Consider the following 6,518-nt stretch of genomic DNA (forward strand, 5'->3'; position numbering starts at 1 on the left):
GTACTGGTTAGAGCTCAGAGAGCCAAAATGCTGATTAAAAACATGGATAGCAAATCCAGGCTCAGGACGTTTCTGTTGAGAACAAGGACTCCACTGACATTTGGACTAGAACTCATGTGTTTTATGCTGCTTCAGAAAATGTTTCTAGACTTTTTCCATGTCCTTCTAATTTTGGGGCTTTGAAATTGTGGGAGTCAGGCTGGTTAAACCTGCATAGGAGATTTCAAGGTAGCCCTATCATTGAGGCTGTAGCAAACTTACTTTTGGTTGCTTTTTTAAAAATTTACTTATTTTTATTCATTTTAATGAAAAAAAGATAAAATATCTATGAAGCAGTTTCAAAACATGTTACTAAGGTAGCTATAATAATTAATCCATTACATATTGCTGTCTTTGTAGTAGCAGTTCAGAGGACAAGATGCAGACATGATATCTTGTCTAAACAATATTAGTACAAACCTTTCTTCTCAATGAACTAAGTGAAAGTAACTATATCTATCCTAACTCTCTTGTGATCTCTTCTTCGGCAATGGAACACCCATCTCTGACAAAACAAAACTCAACAGGATATTTTGAGAGCCATGGAAGCCAGGAAATTGATCAAATCTGTGTAGGTGGTGCTAGGTCTCAGTGCCTAAAGCTACTTCAGTTCTGAGATAGGCATCCTTATCTTTTAACCAGATCTAAAGTTAGAATCAAAAGCTGATGAGAGAGCTGAGCAATTTTAAAGACTTGTAGTTTTGTTAGAAAGACACTGGAAAGTTGAGGCAAATGTGAACATACCAGCTGAAAAAGTTAACATAAAATATAAAATCTTTCCACAGGAGTGACAGAAAAAGAAGTGTGGAGGGCACTTCAAACTACAAGTCCTTTGCTAAGCACTGTAGTACACAACTCTAGTCCCAGCACTCAGGTGAATGAGGCAGGGGTATTGCCACAAGTTCAAGTCCAGTCTAGACTATCTGGTCAGTTTTAAACAAGAACTGTATAGTGACAGCTTGCTTCAAAAAGATCTAGAAGACAAAATACATTTCAGACTCAAAGGCATAAAGCACAGAATGGGTCTGGTGAACAGAAAGTCCCTGAGATACCTGCTTACTCAGTGCCACCCAAGTAAACACATCCCTGAGTTCAACCACTTAAACAAGCAGAGACCACTGTGGCTACAGTCCAACGGTGACAGACAGGCTATTATTCATTTAGGTGGAGTTTGATCTTTTCCAAATGATACTTGTCTTTCATCCAGGCAGCATGTAAGAGTGATGAGACACAGAAATTTCTACATGGATTTCAGGAAAAAGATTGGGAGTCCAGGAAACATGTGTGAAAGCATCACATTCCCTGCCAAATGCCTTTGTTAAGTGATGCATGAAGCTATGAGAGTAAAACTTAAGGTGCAGTGGAGACCTCACTGTTACAGAAGTACAGAATCCTCGCACCTGTATTTTATGTAAAGGGAAGCCAAAAACAGATATAAAAGTCAGGCTAAGAGAGAGGCCAAATGGACTGTGTTCAGAAATGCAGTAAGGACAAGGCTACTTAAGCCATTCAGAAGATGCATCTTAGTGCAACCTGTGGTGCGTTTGATGCTGGTGGTGGAGGAACAGGATTTACAGTTTGTCCTGCTGGATTGTAGTCTTAGTTTTAGTGATAGTCTTCCACCTGCCATACCTTTTGAAAAGTAAAATGTTTATGCAATACCATTCTATGCTGGAATTATCCAATTTTCTTTGTATGACTTTCTAGTGGTTCATTCTCTAGAGTTTGACATGAGTGTTTGAGATTTTGTATGTGGACTTCTCAGCAATTTTGGGACAGTGAAATCCTCCATGACTCTCACAGCTTGACTAGATACAAAATGCTTAATGATTTGGACTTGAGCTTTTTAGAGCTCAGGGACAGAATGCTGATTCATATCTAAAATAGCCCTTGAATGTGTAATGCTCAGCAATGGGTTTTTGTCAAAAGAAACAATAGTTTATGGCATGAGTCGGAAGGGTGTATTCTTATGCTCTGATCCTTCCTTCTTTTTCTATTTTTCACTGCCACATCATGAACAACTTTCATGGCAAAAAATGGGAAGACCCTTCTGCTTGTCCATTCCTGCCTATAAGCCAAGTGACTACGGACTGAACCCACTGAAGTTTTGAGTCAGAGTAGGTTCTCTTCCTTGAGTTTGTATGTGTCAAGATTTTATTGCTGAATGAAAAGTGACTAATATTACATCACTTAATTGAAATGTAAGCTTTAGGGGTAAAGAAATAGCTTATCTTAGGAGTGGAACAAAAATATTTGAATTCCCATTGAAAGTTCAGATAAGGGCTCAGTATAAAAGAATTTGATTTTACAGAGGCAGAACAAATAAAAGGAAATATTTATATGGCATTTATAAGTTACACCAAAAATCTGATCAATAATGACCAGAAAAAACAAAATATTCAGTGATGTGACTATATTTAGGGCTGGGATTAGTGTCAGGGTTAATAGAAAACTCCACTGAAATCCTTCATCCAATGTAATGAAGCATTCATGCCTCCTTTTTAACCAATTGTCCTGTATTCTAGCCCACGCTACTCTCACCTCTACCTGTGCTCCAGTACTCCATAGTTGTTACCGGGTTCATACTTCAGTGTAGCTCCCTAATATCACATTATGGTGAAATAACTTATCTCTTTTTCCACCTCACACATTGTGATTCTATGTAACTCTCAAACGTTTTGTATCTAGGGCTGTTGTTCTGCTCCTATCACCCTTTCATGAGAAATGTAGACTTTTGTTTTTTTAAATTGGATCCCAGGGATATACCTTAATGCATTTTGTGATTCTATGAAAGAATATCACAGGCTGGATAATTTATAAAGAAATATATTTCTCAGTGTTCTGCAACTGAAAGACCAAGGCCAGAAGGCCCACATCTCACAAGATCTTACATAAATCAGGACCTCGAGCAAGACAGATAAAGAACCCCAGAGGGGGAAAAGTGGAAGAATTCATCTTTTTATCAGGAAAGCACTGTTGAGATAATCATTCCACTGACATTGGTACTTATTTATTCCTATGAGTTGGCGCCTCCATGGTCTTACCATCTCATAAAGTATCCATCTGTCATCAGTGTTGTATTGGGTATTTAGTATCCAAAAGGTTAACTTTAGAGAACATATTTGATTTGGACTATTGAACCTCTCCTCCATGTTGTTCTGCACATAATTCACTCATTCCATCCCACTGGTGTCATAGTTGTCATCTTGATGTCCCTACTCTGGCTCTTGTGTTCATGAGGGTGGGAGCTTCTCAGGTGATTGAATATTGAGGTCTGACTTTTTTTCAGTGGATTAGTCCACTGATGAGTTGTTCGCTACATATGATTTGGAATGTGGGTGGGTGTGGCCTTTACTTGCTCCCTGATCTTACTCTCTGCTTCCTCCCTACCATGAAGAGGCTGCCTGTACCATGCCGCTCTGCCAGGCTGTCTTGCCTTAGAGTCAGCATTCTATCAACTTAAACTTTACAAACTGAGACAAAATAAATATTTCCAGTTTTAAATTGTGGGAGTTGAATATGTTCTCCATGGTGAGATACTAATGAAGATAGGTGAGTGCAAACTGTGACTGGCTCAAGCAGCAACTCAAAAGTTTAAAGCTCATAATTTAATGTAAATCAGATATGAATGAAATGTAAGCACAATTCAAGCAGAAATGAGACCATCTCTGGCTATTAGCCTATTAATAAGTTTCATGTTACCAAATACAATGGTAGAACAGCAAAACCATAGATACTTCCACTCTAAGAGAAGAAATAGGCAATCAGGAAATGCAATCTGTCCCTGCTAAATCCAAAGCCATAGAGGAAACAGATGCGTGAAAACGTTAAAATGTAGCAATAATCTCATTTGACACTCTGTTCCATATTTTGAGAATACTGAGGTAAAAATAAGTTCTTTCCGCATTAGGACTGCTTCTTCTGTAGCTCTAATGACCTGTAATGAAACTCAGTTCACCAAGAACTTGCACACACTGGAGGTTTATGCTTGCTGCTGTACCAACATGGCATCACAAACAGGTAACCTTGGGGCTCTGGAGACTGAAGTTGTCCTCCTTTCATGCCTGGAGGTAGCATTGGCTAAGCTAGAACTCTGTTGTTCTTTCACTTCTGGACTTGTTTCTTTCTGTAATTGCAAGATATTCAATGCATTCTTCCAAATCTGCTGTAATAAGAATTTCCTGAAAGCTTACCCACTTTGCATGCCCAAACAAAAAATACCATGTGATCACCACCAAGTTATCTCCTTGTGCCTTTGAGAGTAGTGACCAGAGACAAACCAGGGCCAATGGCAGCCACACCTTGGGTGGCACAGTGGAGCAAAGTTATAATGGTTGTGTGAATCAGACATTTGAGAAAGCAAAGATAATTAATGCTGAGGTCCCTGTGGCGTGTCTCCTGAAACTGCCCTTCCACGTTCTAGCTTCCCTCAGATATGCTTAAAAAATTATAGATATAATTTAGTACAAGGTCTACAGAGTCTCACTACACAGACTGAACTCACAGTGATCCTCCAGTTTTAAGCCTCCCACGTGCTGGGATCACAGGTGCACACCACCACACCCAGTCTCAATCACCAGCTCAGTGCGCCCTGGGGGCAGGGCCAGCATGGCATGTGGGGGATCGAATCTCAGCTGCTTAGTCTTCCCAAGCAGGTGTTTCAGTCTGCTGAGGTGTCTGGCCGGCCCATAAAATACTTTTTTTATTTTCTTATGTATAACAGAGGCAAGAAAAAAATTGGTGTTTCTTTCCCACAAACCCATATTTGAAGGAGAAAATTATTTTATACTACTTTGAGATTTAGGTTCAATAATCATAGTTTTAATAGAAAGAAGTCATCTAATTCAAATCACTGAATTACTGCATACCCACATCCTCAAAGTGCAATGTTCTGTCACATCAACTACATTGCCACATGAACATTATCACCATGTGAAAATCGCACCATATATAAGTATCAGTCTACTTCTTAATAATGCACTATACAAATTTTACATAACTAAGGTTCATTTTGCAAGATGCAAAGTACATCTTTCTCAATACTGTGTATTGTGATTGTAAGTTGCATTATTAGTAGCTGTTCGTGTCAAAAAAAACCCCAAGATAAATAAGAATATTCTTTAGACATATAAATTATATTTTAAATATAATTATATTTTCAGGATTTCTTTTTAGTATTTAATGTGTCTAGGCTGACAAGCATATTTCTGTATTGTATATCATATTCAACTTGCATGTATAAAGTATTTAAATTTTTTCATTAAAACAGAGAAAATGGGTCAAACAAAATGAATTTTTATCTAATTTAGAAGACATAACAGATTGAATGAAAACAACTGACTATTCAGAAATGGAAAATGATACAGAGAGCAAATGAGATTATTAAGAAAACAGATGTAGCAGTATCAAGACCAAAGCAAGCATAATTAAAAGGGAAAAAGTTTTCAATAGCAGAACCTGGAATATTTCATACTGGTAAATATACAAACTATGAAGAATTTGCTATAATGATTAAAATACACATCAAATAGAACAGAATTAAAATCTGTAAAACTGAAGTGGTATGAAATTGCAAGTTAGAAAATAAAATACGTATGTATTATATTTGAATAGCATATGTAATCTTACTCAAATAAACATAATGAAATTCAACTAATTAAGGTCTGTAATCTTAGGGATATGTATGCAGCCTTGCCAGATAGAGCTGTAAAACAACAGGAAGTACTAACTATGAAATTGAAAGAACAGTCTATTTCTTAGGGCTGACCATATTTAAAAATTCTGTAGATTCAAAATTTTCCAACTGTATTAGTGCAGATATTAACATCCTCTCACTTCCCTTCCAATGAAAACCTTGATTTTCACACAGCAAGCTTCTTTCCTTTGGGAGTTTGTCTTCTTTGGAGCTTGGTTACATTCACCATGGAAATCTGTTTGCATTTTTGTTTTTCTCTGAGAATCAGTATGTGTGAAAGATGAAAGTCACAACGAAGATTAAGCAGAAGAAGTAAACATAGTTCTAAAGGAATTCTCAGCCAGTTCCATGGAGGGCTTCAGTGCCAAAGTTATTCAGATCACACAAATTCTACGTTTCTCATTGTCAGCTGCAAATCCACCTGGGGATGAGGATGAATGTGGACCATACGGAGCTCTGGAGTATTTTAAGAATGTAATGTCTCCATACACAGCTGTGTTCGGAAAAGCTGCTATGTTTTCATGATCCATTTGGTAATATGAAGAAATATGCACATAAATAGATAAAGGATTCTACAATTTCAAAGAATGTTGTAAACACATATTGCAATGACATGGGGTTGTATCATTTAGAACTTAGTAGTTGGATATTATGACCAATCAGCAATGTATGTCCGTTTTTTATTCTCTGTATATTTTTTCTTACTAAAACTTCTATATTTCTATGATTTTTAACAGTCCTATTTTGAGTATAAGGAAATGTAGTTAAAAGAGCATTCTGCTAA

Source organism: Octodon degus, unplaced genomic scaffold (genome assembly GCF_000260255.1).
Source record: "Octodon degus isolate 3935 unplaced genomic scaffold, OctDeg1.0 scaffold00142, whole genome shotgun sequence".
Lineage (NCBI taxonomy): Eukaryota > Metazoa > Chordata > Mammalia > Rodentia > Octodontidae > Octodon > Octodon degus.